Source organism: Vitis riparia, unplaced genomic scaffold, assembly GCF_004353265.1.
Source record: "Vitis riparia cultivar Riparia Gloire de Montpellier isolate 1030 unplaced genomic scaffold, EGFV_Vit.rip_1.0 scaffold418_pilon_pilon, whole genome shotgun sequence".
NCBI lineage: Eukaryota > Viridiplantae > Streptophyta > Magnoliopsida > Vitales > Vitaceae > Vitis > Vitis riparia.
In genome coordinates this window covers 38,122-54,516 of record NW_023269676.1, presented here as the reverse complement: position 1 = coordinate 54,516, position 16,395 = coordinate 38,122, and the positions used below count along the sequence as shown (strand labels likewise).

At 31.3% G+C, this 16,395-nt stretch overlaps 1 long non-coding RNA gene across 2 annotated transcripts; it reads left to right on the top strand.

The window, feature by feature from the left end:
* Nucleotides 1-11,169: 11,169 nt before the first annotated feature.
* Nucleotides 11,170-15,754, top strand: LOC117909833. 2 transcript variants are annotated; one of them, XR_004650471.1, is made up of 5 exons: nt 11,170-11,418; nt 11,580-11,651; nt 12,752-12,790; nt 14,777-14,878; nt 15,568-15,754. It is a non-coding gene; the product is annotated as an uncharacterized LOC117909833 (long non-coding RNA). The 2 variants fall into 2 exon arrangements; XR_004650472.1 differs by lacking the exon at nt 12,752-12,790.
* The last annotated feature ends 641 nt before the right edge of the window (nt 15,755-16,395 follow it).

Here is a 16,395-nt window from a genome sequence, read left to right as displayed (position 1 = left end):
AGGTTGTCCTATGGCTTGCTGCACACAAGAAGGAGGTGCCACATAATGAATTGAGGATGCTCAATTTCTTGATGCCAAATGTATCGCCCTAACCTAATGAGTGAGTGTTTATCTTACAGTTCAGGTTTATGTTGAAATAGATTACAACTTATTTTAAGTTCCTGTGTTATTTATAATTCCACACTTAGTAACATCGTTGTCATAATATTATGGTAGGCATGATTATGGAGTGTTTATTATGAAATTCATGGAGTTGTGGTTAATGTGAGGTTGTCCAAATCAATCAATATGGTATGTAGGAGGAACTATGTATTATCATTTCATTAATGTAAAAATAGTTATAAAAGGCGAAATTCATTCATTTGCTGATTTTTGCGTTAAACTTGAATGAGTGTAGGGAAAGTTGAAATAGTATAGATTGAAGATTATGGGTTGTTTGTTGTTTTCAGCACATAATGCACATTGACATCGTTTCATGACGGAATAATGGGGACTGTACATTTGATGACACAATATAAATTTGATTTGGTTGTAATTTATGTTGGACAAATGAAGTCGTGTAAGTTTTGTTGTATATTGACAATCATGTAACTGAACAATGACACTATGGGATAAGTATGAACTTGGACTGTCTTTGGAGACAATGATAACAATAATTAAGTTGATTGAGTAACTGAACAATGACACTATAGGAGAACACATTATGAAGCCCTATGGAAAATATAGGCGATTGGAATGAAATTGCACACATTATGTATGATGAAAGGGACACTTGCATCATCTTATACAATTAGAAAGTTTTTGAGTTAAACTGATTGTAATTGTATTCGATTTGTACAGGAATAATTAAAACCTTTGTTTCTGATTGTAAATTTATGTTCATTGTTATGGGAACTAATGTAATTTGAATTATACATAGATTTTAATTGGTTTATTGTAGATTCCATAATAGGGTACGTGAGGTGTTCAGACTATAATATAATATGTTTTATTATTTATTATAAGAATTTTTGTCATTATATTGCATTTGTAAATTGATTTATTAAAGTTTTACTTCATATTATATATCAGCTTTTGGTTAACCATTGCAATGTGACTGGTAATTGTTAGATCAAAAGTAGGTGTTACGATGGTAGCATATTAGGTAACTTGTGCCGAAGTGTATAACCAATAGCAAGGAAGGGGGACTTCAATTGGAGAAGTGCTTGTTTTTGGTGTTCAGGATAGGAAAGACAAGGCAAGTTAAAGAAGAGGAAGAAGAAGGTGAAGATGTAGAACTAAAGCAATGGGCTTGGCTTGGCCATTATTGAGTTTGTTTCCTTCCTCATCCAGTGAAATAGTATTAACTAATAGGGAGAATATGCTAAGTTAGGCACATCACACATTGTTTGTTTTTTGTGTTATCATATTACCAAGCTACCCAGAAACTCATTCTCTCTCAGTCCTATTTCCTATGGCACAGGCTTTGAAGACAATAAAAGATTTTTGTAAAATCAGTTATCAGTGTCTTATTCTTGTTCTTAGTGCATCACATTATTGATGAGCATAAATAATATCTTAAGCACTTCCATGTTTCCGACATGTTTCTTCTTTAGCTTATATTATGCAATTTATATTTAGTTTTCTCCAACACTGTAACAACCTTGATTCTTTTTCATACAATAATAAAATTCTTCTTTACATATAGTTTTTCATATTGTAACAACACTGTAACAATGTTTTGAGGATTGTAGTTCTCAAGTTGTAATCATCCAATATAATAATTCAAGATTTAAGATGCATTACATATAAATATTGGATCATATTTGTTCCAATTAATATGATTAAAATACTCCAATTTGGTAGGGCAAGAATTACCATCCAATTGTAGTTTCACATAAGATAGAATTGGTTACATGGAAAGACATAATTAGTATAACTCGAATCTAATCGGACATGTATTTGGGTATACGCAAAATGTTTTCATACTCCGCCATTGACAAATCCCAACCATTGTCTTGTACAAATTGGATGCAAATGCACAATAATGACTTATGAGCTCTATGACGCATCATTTGATTATTTTCTATGCATATCTTAACTAATACATATTCAAATGCAAACATTTTTTCACAATGCCTTTGAACTGTAATTAATGGGAGAACCTCGACATGTAATTGTTGTAATCCTATGACTAAATCAGTTTGTTCCTGCACCCTATAAGCCCACTTTATACGTATTATTCATAATTGATCATTAAAGCTAGCGCCATGTGAAACGGTTAAGATGTTGTCAAATAGGATACAATTCCTTCTTGAATCTATCCTCTTATGAACGAATAAATCGAATTATGGAAAAAGAAATTAGTATAACACAGGAAACCCTTATTATAAGGCAATATTGTAAATGTCATTGATAGAAGTCTATATATATAACAAATGCAATAAGAAACATTAATTTCATTGAATCTCTAGTGTAATGAAGAAAAGAAAAAATGTAACAGAGAATAGGTTTTCACAGTACTTTGTTAGATGTGACTACACAAACATATTTTAATGATAAGACAACAAAGTTCTCCATTTCCCTATGGTAATAAAAAAATTTAATCGTTACAATTGTAATGGAAATTGGTGCACATGAGTGTTAATTTTAAATGACAATAGAAAGTACTGTCACAAGTTGCCATTGATGCATGCGTCATTCTGAAATTGAGAAGATAACACAAAAGACTCATCTGAAGTTGACAATATTAGACTAAAGTACTTTGAAGGGCTGACGAATCACTTTCGAGATTCATTTTGCATGCAATTGTAATGGAAATTGGTGAACACCAGTGCTAATTTTAAATGACAACAGAAAGTACTGTCACAGGTTTCCATTGATGCATGTGTCATTCTAAAATTGAGAAGACAACACAAAAGACTCATTTGAAGTTGACAAGATTAGACCAAAGTACTTTGAATGGTCGACGAATCACTTTTGAGATTCATTGTATGCAATTGTCATGGAAAGTGGCGCACATGAGTGTTAATTTTAAATGACAATAGAAAGTATTGTCACAGGTTTCCATTGATGCATGTGTCATTTTGAAATTGAGAAGACAACATAAAAGACTCATTTGAAGTTGACAAGATTAGACTAAAGTACTTTGAATGGCCGACGAATCACTTTCAAGAATCATTGTACGCAATTGTCATAGAAAACGATGAAAAGATGATATGATATGTACACAACTAAGACATGATTGACAAGTTAGTTTAGCACATTGAAAAGACATAAAGCTAACACAAAGGGTAGGGAAAGAAAATAGAATAAGATATTGGATAAGAATATTACAAAATATGAGCACATATAGTGTCATGTTACCATAGTATAAATAAAGGGTTCTACATCGAACCTCTTGTGACTAGGAAGAAAGTGGAGTGCTTAATTTTGCATCAATCACACTTGTCATCTTATAGCTTATAACTTTGGTACAAAACTTTTTCATCCTTCGGTAGCAGGGCACATTGTCATTAACTTTCTTGTATTAGTCAATTACTATAGTGTCTATTTATTTGAAAGTTAGGAAAACGAATTTTTAATTGTCTTAAGTTGTTAATCAAGATTTTGGGGCATATGCACACTTTTTTGGTAGGTTCAATAGTTGTTGCAGGTGATGGACGATAGAAGAGGTGAACACCATCTTCACTTGGGGAAGTACTGTTGGCCATGGGATATATTTGAGCTATCAAGTTGACATTGGACATTAGGAGATGATACTTTCATGTACTCACTAAATCCATTGGACAAGTATTTGGACGTGACCATGTGTACCATGGAAAGTGAGTGGATGCATTAGGTGGAGGAATTAACAAATCTAGTCCAACAACTCATTGTTTTAGGTATACGTGTACTACGTAGAAAATCGTTGTCTGTTCATCAATATGATCACATCAGTTACCTGAAGCACTTAATAAGATAAGGAAGGAAAACAATAGGATGGAAAAAAAAATAGGGTAATAATGTTAGAAGAGGCACACAACAAAGCACTAGTGCATGGTTAAGAACTCAATGAAGAGGAACAAACAAAAATTCTGTCTCACCGCAATGCAAATCGAATTTTGAAATCTCTGATGACGAGTAGTAACATATATGAATGACCCTACCTGAATGAACCCTATGTCATGTATGTAATATTGTACTTCGAATTTTGGAAAAATTGTTGCAACTTAAGTAAGAAAATGGCTATAAGTAATTATCAACTTTGTTGTTAGCATCCCATTATTAGCTGACCACCTCATCATATAACATTCAAATTAGTGTCACATCTTATTAGTTTTGTGATCATTTTTAAATAACATTCACATATTGCATGTCATGGCGTATCGAATATATTCGTTTTGAACACATTGTAGATGAAGTAGAATTTGGTTAGGAAAAATTAATGAATATATTTTTGAATTTACCAATGATTCACATTTTGTCACATTTTCCCAATATGTGATAGCAAAATTAAATAATGAAAATTATATTTTGTATGTCATAGCAAACTGAATCAATTATATTCATTCTGAAGATCTTTTGGAATGACCCAATATGACATTATAATGTAGGTAAAGAACACTTTGTTCATAGGATATTATTAACTTTTACCAATGATTGAAAGCAAGGGGTCATAAGAACACCATTTATCTGAAAATTGACTTCACAATGACATTTTTATAAGGCATACACATTTATATTTAAAAGTTTCATATAGGTCTTATACTTTTCTATCTGTATTGGAAATAGGCCCTCGTGCAATATTACGACTAGGCCCTCCAACCAATCTTTAAACTATATAAATGGTATAACCTTAACTTTAACACCATTGTCTGGCTCAAAACACCTTATAAAGAACCTTGATTCCAAACGTATATCAACCATATTGTCCAAGTATGTTTGAAGGCATAAATTTTATATTTCATTTCTTCAATTAAGCATATTATCAATGTTTTTGACAAATATGAAAAAAGGCTTCAAGCGTAGATTGTTCATTTGTTTACATCAGTATAAACAAATACATGGCAAATGAAGACAATATCTATATTGTTTTTGTCGGAAGGAGGCCAGGTGTATACATAACTTGGCCTGAATGCCAAACTCAAGTCATTGGTTACAAGGATAATGCTTATAAATCATACAAAACTCATCATGAGGCTATATCGACATGGGTGATGTACGAGCCTCGATGAAAAAAACCTAATGCACGTACTAATCCTCCAAGCCTGCAAAGGTTAACTAGGTTATTGGCCAACTTGTAGATGACCAAGTATTAAATAAGATTGAAGATCGAAAACAAATTTTCCTTGCTCTTTTTGTCCTTGGATGTGTTGTAACATTCATGATCATGTTTTTCGTTCAAAAGTTCTTTTAGGTATGCTAAAATGTGGTGCGACTAAGTTACATGTTGTACTTGTATTACGTGTCTTGAATGCAATGGTATTCTTGCCTTTCATCCTTCATTATTTATTTCAGTTTTAAAACAATACTAAAACAACATAAAACAAAATAAGAAGTTACAAATTGTTGATGATGAAATTTAAGGGGGAAATGAGTGAGCAAGTTCTTCAAAATTCTTTAAAATCCTTCAAGATAGACTACTTTGTATGCCCTTGTATAGTTAGCACACGTACCTTTGTATACTTAGTGTAAATGTCTTGTACACTTGCACATTTACATACACCTATAATGCAATGTGTGCATATGGGTGGGGTAACTATGTTTCCATTGTCATGGCTCAACAAAAGAAGTAAAAAAAAAAATTGAAATCAAACTCAACCATGTATCACTAATCATCATTTATGAATACAAGGTGATGTAATGAACATGTATGAGGTTAAATAAATGCATCAGTTGCACATGATCAACCAATATGTGTGAGAAATGTCTCTCATCCTCAGAAAAAGGAAATAACTAAGTGAGTTCCTCAAAATCATTTGAAATCCTTCAAGAACCCTTGTACACCCTTGTACAGTTAGTGACTTTGCCTTGTACACTTTGTGTAAATGCCTTGTATAGTGGCATAAATTTGACATAGCTACAATTTAACGTGTGCATATGGGTGGGTTAACCATGTTCCAATGTCATGCTTGAGGGAAAATGAGGAAAATTAAACCCAAATTAGCTTAGTATTCATCATTAGTATGGTAGGTCATCCAATGAACATCTATAAGGTAAAAAAAAATTGAATGGGATGAGTGGGTGATCAAGGAATGTTTGTGATGAATGTCCTCCATCCTTACAAAAAGGAAATGAGCAAGACAGTTTTTAAAAAAGATTTGAAATCCTTCAACATTGGTACCCTTGTACAGTTACCATATTTGCCTTGTACACTTAGTGTAAATATCTTGTACATTGCCAAAAATTTGACATAGCTACAACTGAACATCTACTTATACACGAGCTAACCATATTTGCAATGTTTTGGTTAATAAAATGGGAAAAAACTAAAATCTAAATTTGTATCCCAACTACTAGTCCACCATTCTTACACAATAATCATACAAACAGATCGGTGAATGATGAAAATGAAAAACCTTTCTACTAACTTCCTACATGCACAACATTTGATATCGAAAAACAGTTTTCCCTATTATTATTCTCTTACTCAAACATAAAGGAAATTCAATCATACAATTAATAGGGTCCCAAACATAAAGAATTTTAACAAATATGGATGTGACAATTCATCCCTAAACCTAATAAAAACACCCTTAATCCTCCACAAACTTGGGTTCCAAATCCAGAAACTGTACTAACCTGAAAACCACTTCAACAAATGGAACATATTTTCGTGTTCAAAGGAGGTCACTGGGCATATACCCTACTACTAGTGTTGTAGCGGCTTTAAATCTTGAAGGGAATGCTTGCTTTTGAAATTCATTTGACCTTAAGGAATTGTGGAGGAATTGCATGATCTTCACATAGTCTTTTTTCCCAAAGTTCATCATCTCTCTCCATGAACCATACCCAAATACTCTCTCTGAATTTATTTTATAGGACAATAGATCCAGGTCATAGCCACATACACATTTTAAAGAGATCCAACATGACAACTTCAATTGACCACATATGAAGCCCAAATTTTACAAACATCTAATATGGAAATTTGAAGGGTATATTTGTCTCTTGATATTTTGTATCCTTTCTCTCAATTATGCAACTTATATGGCTCAAAGGTGAATTTTTCATTGCAAATGGGTGTGTGTTCTTCAAAAGCATTTGAAATCCTTCAAGATAGGTAGTCTTGTACACCCTTGTACAGTTAGCACATTTACCTTGTACACGTTGTGTAAATGCCTTGTACAGTCACATAATTCCCACATAGGTAGAACTGAACAAGTGCATATGTGTGGGTAAACAATGTTTCGATTCTCATGGATCAGTGAAAATGAGGAAAAAGTTTATCCTAATTTTGATTCATATTCATGAGTAGTGTAAGAGTTAATAGAATGAATTAACATGGTGGACATCAAATAAAATGCATGCAATGACTGTGTGGTTAAGTAATGTGTGTGAGTAATGTCCTCCGTGATTGGAAAAACTAAATGAGTAAGTTCTTTAAAATCATTTGAAATCCTTTAAGATAGACACCCTTGTACAATTAGTACATTTGTCTTGTACACTTTATGTAAATGCCTTGTATAGTGGCAGAAATTCAACATAGCTACAACTGAACGAGTGCATATGGGTGGGTTAACCACATTCTAATGTCATGGTTGAGCAAAAATAGGGAAAATGAAACCTAATTTAGGTTCCTATTCATCATTAGTGTGGTAGCTCATCCAATGAATGTGTACGAAAGGAAATGACAAATGTATATGAGGAATGTCCCCTTTAGAAAAAAGAAATGACAAGCCATTTTTTCAAAAGGATTTGAAATCCTTCAACATAGGTACCCTTGTACAGTAAGCACATTTGTCTTATATACTTAATGTAAATGTATTATACAGTGGCAAAAAATTTGACATAGCTACAACTGAACGCATGCATATGGGTGGGCTAACCATGTTCCAATGTGATGACTAAGGGAAAAAGGGAAAATGAAACCCAATATAGGTTTATATTCATCATTACTATGATAGGGCATCCAATGAACATATATGAAGTTATAAAATTGAATGGGATGAGTGTGTGATCAAGGAATGTATGTGAGGGAATGTCCCTCATTCTTACAAAATAGAAATGATTTTAAAAGGATTTGAAATCCTTCAACGTAGGTACCTTTGTACACCCTTGTACACTTAGTGAAAATGTCTTGTATAGAGAAAGAAATTCCATACAACTACTACTGAGTGTGTGCTCATATATAGGTTAATCATGTTTGCAATGTTTTGGTTCATAAAATAAGGAAAAACGGAATTATCAATTTGTTCCCCAACTACTAGTCATCATATTATTAATCTTCTACTCAAACATAAAGGAGTTTCAATCATACAATTAATGGGGTTGTGCTTTGGATCATAGCAAAATAATTTTCACAAATATGAATATCACAATTCATTCCTAAACTTAATAAAAACACACTCAATCCTCCATCAACCTAGGTTTGAATTCCAGAAAATATACTTCCACAATTCTACTTTAAAAGGACATAAACCCTATTTAGCATATTTTCATCTTCATAGGAGGTTGCTAGGCCACTAACATCATCACAACCACAACTATAGCCATTTTAGATCTTCATCAAACTTCTTCATTTGCTCTGTTTCGTGTGGTGGACCAACCTCACAATCATGACAACCACATTCTCTACTTTCAAGATACGTTTGATCCAAAAAAATAGCTATTATGGAGGAATTGCATCATCATTGGAGAATCTTTTTTCCCAAGCTCACCGTCTCTCTCCATGAACCATACCTATTTCTTCTCTCTAGACGATAGACCCAACAACCAGATTCTACAGTAATATTTTTAAGACAAGTGACATGGCATTTTTAAGGAGATCTTCTCCATGAGATTGACTATAAGTTTCTTGAATTGACTTGCACTATCCTGCATTCCTATGAGCCAAGATGGATATGATCAAAGCCTCATTTGTCCCCCACCCTGCATCCAAAACGCAATGTTATTTAGATAAAAAAATTTTAAATAACCCAACACGAGATCAAAATGGTTGGCTTTCCTGAAACTCTATACTAACCTAGTAAACAATGATCCAACACATCATCAAAGGAACCAACATTATCAAATCAAAATGTGGAAAAATAAATCAGACCCTCGATCATTTGGATATAGGAATGATGATTATAAAATACCTGCAAATGCTTTTCTGAGTTGCTCACAATCCTTAGCTACTGAAGGAACCAATTGAGGGGTTGTCAGAGTCACCATCGTGTGTGAGTATACTGTTTACTGAGGAAAAGAAAAGGTGTAGAGAGGTGGTGACCCTTATGGCCTTTATTTCAGATTTTTAAGATAGATGACATGACATTTTTAGTTTACCATGTATGAAACCCATTAATTTAAAATCATTTGAGTTGGAAATTTGAAGCGTATATTGGTCTCTTAATATTTTATATCATCTTCATCAATTATACAACTTATATGAACCAAAACTTAATTTTTTGGCCCAATTGGGTCCAAAACACAATTCTCCCTCTTAAATACAACATGGTTTCCTCTTGTATTTTTTATGTGAGATTGCTTCCTCTTAAACTCATAAAAAACTTCTTTAAATGGTCACCACTCAAGCCTAAACAGATTCCCTTTGGTTCTGGACCATGGCATTTGGTTCATCAACCAATGGACGAAAGGCATTTGAATATTAAATATATAAATTAATTAAGTTAATTTTAATTATGTTATTATATGTTTTAATAATTAAGTATAAAATAGATGTAATTTTATGAATAAAATTATAAATATTTTAAATAAAAATAATTATACATATATTAATTATCACTTTTTGTTATATCCTTCAATATATCCAAATTAAATATATTATAATTTTAATATTAATATATTTTCAAATTTTGTATATTATTACAAAATTTTTAAAATAATTTAAATGTGCATATTACTTTTTATTTTATCATTTAAAAAAAATAAACATTTTTATGAATTTTAAATAGTTTCCGTTTTACCGAAATTTTTGTCAAAATATCCACCTATATTTACCAATATTTTTTATGAATTTGTAAAATTCAAGTATCATTATATCTATAAAAACCAATATTTTCATCATTGGTATTTATTTAGTCATTCAAGATTTTCACACCAATGCATCTTTGTGAATAGTGTCTTTTCGACCCGTGGTGGCCACCTATCTACACGAAGTTAATTTGAAACCAAAGAGGATGAAAATGCTTAGCGGGTAGGTTCTACTACGAAGTTTAGTTGATTGTGCATTCATCGTGGAAATGTATGTGAAATTATTTGACTTGTTGACCTAGTGTGAAATGTATGTGAAACTTCAACTCTTGAATATATGAACTATTTGGTTGCAACTAACACTAGTTCGTATCATAAGCAACATGGAAGTTCTCGAGGTACATGGAAAATTGATAAAAGGCAATAGAAATGGTGATCTTGTTGAAATTAAATTGGGGCAACAACCTTTGAGTGAAGCCCTTAAAGAAAGAACAATAAAACACCCTATAGTGAAATATCAAAGTATACCCTAAGAAAATTCCTATTTTGACTATCTTTGGGAATAAAAGTGTGTTTGACAATATTTTTTTTGAAATATTTTTTCTGTAAGTGTTTTTGAGAAAATTATTTATCAAGTGTCTCCAAAAAACACTACAAATGATTTTTTATTGCTATAAGCGATTCTTCAAAAATTTAAAAGTACTTTCTAAATTTTACCAAACACCTAATTTTCTTCAAAAACACTTTTCATACTAAATTTCTTAAAATTACTGTCAAATGAATTCTCACTACTACAAAAAACAAAAACAACGACACTCTTTTTCTTGGCGCTTTAGAAAAAGCATCATTATTTAGTTTCTTATGAATAAATGTTGGCGCTTGTTAACCATGACGCTTCTACAAGTGTCATTGAATGAGTAATATTGGAAATCTTGGCACTTAAAATTAAGCATCATCATATACATACGTTTTTGGCATTATTAGTGTTTTTAAAAAGCGTCGTTATCTGTATAGTATATATATTTACCTAAAATTTTCATTCCCCTCCACACGATTTCCTACCCATCTGAACACAATTTCCCTCCACAAGCCTTGCAATCTCACAGTGGTAAGATATCAAAGCAACAAAAACTCTAAGCTTTCACTCACGACGACATACCAGTGGTCAATAACTGCAGCTATTTGGCCTTCTTCTAATGAAGTAACAAGCAGAAAGCCAAGATTTAAGGTTTTTCATTTCAAAAGTTGAGAGATTCGACCAATGTAGTCTAGATTGGAGGACCAATCGAATAAAGGAGTCCTTTTTCTACCAATTGGAAGAGGGTAAGTGTTGCACAAGCACAGATTCAGATGGGTTTCTTTTTCTACCAAGCTAAACCCTAATTTGTTTTTTTTCTCTGATCTACCTTTTGGTCTAACCCTATTTTCTTTGACGAAGGGAGGAAACCCTTAATTGCTACTTATTGATGGACTTTTTTTTTCAGAGGAGGTTATGATTTTTCAATATCCTGAAGCGAGATCGTGTAAAGTGTTGCAAATTTTCAGCGGAACGCAAGGTGCGATGGATTTCTCTTTTACTTGATTTTTCTCAAGTGGGTTTTTTAGAGTTTGCAAATTGCTAGTGCTCCGATGACTATGGGTTTATCCATTAGTCTATTTACCAAGAACTTTTTTAAACCATCCAAAGCGTGAAACCCATTAAATGGTTCTGATGTGTACATGCTAGTGGGTAGCATGTGACGCATGGAGATGAGGGTCCATGATGATGGGTGTTGATATTGTATTTGCTCTCTTATCATTAAATCTGGACAATTTGGATTGTGGATTTTTCAATGCTAAAACAAGTAACTTGATCCTAATTTTTCATCTAGATTTTTGTTAGAAAATGATAATAGTTCTTGAGAAAAAAGAAAAAAAAAACAGAGAAAGCTTCTTTGGCTAGCAGGTGAGGTGCTGGAATGTGGGTCCTTCCATGCTAGACAATCATCTCATCCAAGATGCTATAAAATAAAACTTTTTTAAGTGTTGACATATGGGTTCAATCATTCCATTGCCACAAGGCACCAACAGTAAGTTCATAGACATAATGGTAACTTTCACATTAAATAGCAGAATTTTCTATCCATCCTCATCATTATCTTCTTTAGTATTTTTATTCTTTTTAGAGAATCTCCCTCTTAACAATTGCTCTGATATCAATTACTACTATGACTAATTAAACCTCTCAAGTCAAGTTAAAAGAAACTCCTATGATTTAATTAAATTCTATAGCAATTTCTTTGAGTTTTAAATGTTAAATTCCATATTCAGTTTGATCTCTATTTGAGAATTATAATTGTCGTGGTTTTTTTAATTATCATTTTGCTAGATTTTGAGAGTGTAATTTTTATTTGATTTAATTAAAATAAATTTAAAGCTTAGCTATCATGGGAACCAATAGCCTGCATTCCCCTTGACATTGTCTAGTGTACATGTTATAGGGTTCATTGGCATATAGAAGGTGATGTCTGCTTTGGACTCAAATTGCTTTGTTTCTTTTAAGATAATTTTTTTATGAAGAAATTCATTTTAATGGAAAATTGTAGATAGTAAACTTCTCTTAAAATTGAACCATGTCCTGTGGCTTAGTGTTTCCTTTGTGTGGTTGTTATTCCAGTTAAATTGTAGCTCCCTGAAGATGTTGGCATTTGGAAAGGTAGAATGCTCCAAACCTTTTGTGGTATTGTTTAATGTCTACTTTTAGCATTTGGGATACTTCCCTAAATAGGGTTTTTCTATCCAAGTATTTGTTTATCTTGATAGATGAATTTTTAATTAATGTAAAATGTCTTTTCTTTTCCTTTAATTGAAAATGCATGGAAACCATGTCAATGTGTTGGGATATGGTGGCAATGAGTAAGGATAAATGAAAGTAGAATCTAGTATTCTTGTTATTCTTGGTCACGTGTCAGTAGGTTTTGATGCATAGGCTCATTTAACTTGAATCCAAGTTTTCTTATATAAATCTCTATTGTTTAAAAGGAAAAGAAATATATTTACAAAATCACGTGTCCCAATATACATATTAGGTGAAGCTAGAACATAGAGTGACCCAATATAAAAAAATAAAAAATAAATAAATAAGTCATTTTTCTACTTACCATTTCATATTTGGTTATCTTGGGTGGCAAATATATGTAATATTTTTAAATAATTGTTTGTTTGTCTAATTCATGAGATTTAAACAAATCTTAATAGATATCAAGGTTTATAAAAGGTAAAAAGGGAATATAATATAATCAAGTAAATGTCTTAATGGCTCTAAACAAAAAGGAAAAGAATTTCCACTTGTTTTTTTTTTTCACTATGGAGAAAATATTATAGCATTTCTCTTCCTTTTTTTTTTCTTTCTTTTTTTTTTTTGACATGCTCCTCTAATATTATTCCTTCTTTATAAAGAGAACAAAGAATTTAAAAATATAGTAGTTTTCGATAATTTTATTATATTCCATTTTTTCCTTCTTAATTTCTATGGAGAACCAAATAAAAGAATATTGCATTCCTTGCTATTCTTTTCCTTTCTATGCACAAACATTTCTAAATTAGTTAAATTCCCCGAGAAAAATAAGTATGTGAAAGGAATTTTCCTCCTCTGTGCAAGAACACTTTCATATTTGATATTAACTTAAATTACTCTTAGTAACTAGGAGTTTGCAAATTCATGATTATAGTCATTGATCTCTTATATGTAAATTATCATGACTACAGTTAAATGCTTTGAGAAAATGCTTCTTATAAATTGTTTTCATGTAGTTTAGACATAATTTTTAATTTCCATCCTATGGACGTCTATAACATCCAGTCCTTTGCACAGGTACCTGAAATCCTTTACTTCTTAAGCCAAGTTTCATGCATGGCAAACCATCATCCTAAACTTGGAACATAGTTTAGATTGTTGGCTCTCTATTGTCTGCATAAGGAAACACTATTACTGCTACTATCATTGTCCCTAATATATTGTTCTTGGATATGGTCTTGAACACATTTCTAGAGGGTTCATTATTCCAATTCTGTTATCATAATCACATAATCCAATTCTGTCAACCTTTTTTATATGATTGATGACACCTACCAACTTGGTTAAGTTTTGGGGTTTGTAAAGTGGATTCGGCTTTAGGTTTCCAAACCTTCACCTAGATTAGTTGTTTCTTCTCCTTGCTAAAGATATTAAAAGAGTGGAAAATGAATGTTGCTATAAGAATTTGTTATAGGTTCTAGAGATATTTTGACAATGTTATTTATTAAAATGTAAATATTATTGATATTCTTATCGTATTGTATCTATTTATTTATTTCAGTTTTTCTACTAAACATTATTCTCCTCTTATTGAAGTTCTAGAACAACAAAATTCTTACTAAGAATTGCATCCTATGTGATTCTATACTTACATAATTTGCATGATCTTAGTGACTCAAACAACCGACTTATGGTTAAAATCATTCATTTCTTCTCTTGGGGTTGAAGAAGTTTGTTAAGTCTGCAAATTGGCATATTCGGTTTTCCCTTTGAGATCTTAGAAATCTCATGCTTTATTAGTGTCTATGTCTTTGTTGCAAAGTCACCCTTTCTATTATACAATCCTAGCTCTATGCCAAGCATTCTCAACTGCTAACCTAATGTTATCTTTTTATGTCAATCTAGTGGTGTTGATCGATTTAAGTGATAGTCTACCCATCTTGAAGAGAATTATGGTAAAGGTGAAAGAAGCACTCCACTCCAAGGACAACATGTTTCCTTGCCTAGGTAAGGTATTGGACACTCATGCACAAGGGACACTGATTCTATTTAGAAGGGATATCTCATAATAAGCTTTAATGTGTATTTATTCACTCTACCTAGTGTCTATGAGTTTATTAAATATTTAATTTAACTGTTAATTTATAATAAAGATGCAATATGTTATCTCATAAAACTAGAATTTATTTATTCTATTTTGTTGAATAAAAAAACAAACTTTTTTTTTATAAAAAAAATTAAGTATATTTTTCCTTATTTTAGGAAAAACATAGTATGTTAGTTGGAATCAGATATTTTGGTGATAAAGTAGGATTTATTTATTTAGTTTCAACTCTTAGGTCTCCTCGATGAAATATTTTGTATGGCTTGTTTTACTTTGATAAATTCTGTCTAGGGTCCTTTTTTGAAGTATTGCTCTAAAGGTGCAACATAGAGTTGTCAATGGAGAGTTTTTTTTTTTGTCTACATTAAAATAATTTGTTATATTTTATTTCGAAAACACTTTGTAGTGTAATTTTTTTTCTTGTAATGAATTGAAAGGAACACAACCCATGCATGTAAGAGACTAAGGGGATTCATGTAAGCAAATTTCAATAACCTAAATTAATTTTGTGAAGGTTATAATTTCATTTATACTTATTAGTTATTGTATACATAATTAAGAGATTATTTATTCTTCCTATTTTTATTTACAGGTTGCAAAGGATACTTGTTTGCTAAAAGAAGAGATCAAAATCATTGTGTTAAAGAAGGCGATGCCAAAAATCATGAAGATTACATCAATGAACTCATTAGGAAGTTGAATTATGCTTTTAAAGATTATGATTTATTTTAGTAGTCTTGGTACCAATGTTTGTTCTTATGTTGAAAAAATTAGAAATTCTTGTTGAAATATTTGATATAATTAACAAGTTTATGTGTCATTAATGTATATAGGTAGTTACATTAATTGTTTAGTTTAGACTAGTTTAATGTATATCAATATTTTGAGATATTTTAATTTATAAAATTCAATTTTATTTATTGGTTGTTTTTGTTTTTTTATTAATTATATAAGAAATCAATTATCTTATTAATATGATAAAAATATTATTTTTAATAGAAAATTTTCAATAAATTAATCAACGATGACACTTGTATAAGTGTCAAGATTGGTAATTTTATAAAAATTATTTCAATAAAAAACTATCCGAAGATGACGCTTCCACAAGTGTCATTGTTAATATTATTCAAGGATGACACTTTATAAAGTGCCATTGAAAGCATTAATAAAGATGACACTCCCTGAAAGTGTCATTGTTGACTGTAACATATAATGACAGGCTAGAAGATGACGCTTTGGGGAAGCGTCATCTTTTACCTTTCTCGACACTTAAAAAACGTCATTGTTTCACTTTTTTCTTGTAGTGTCTAAATATATATAACAACATAGAAGCCTCCAGGAATACTAGTTGAAGGCCCTATGAAATATGTTATTAATAACCAATTTGTAGGAGGATTGATGTGAATAAGCTTTTCTTTTG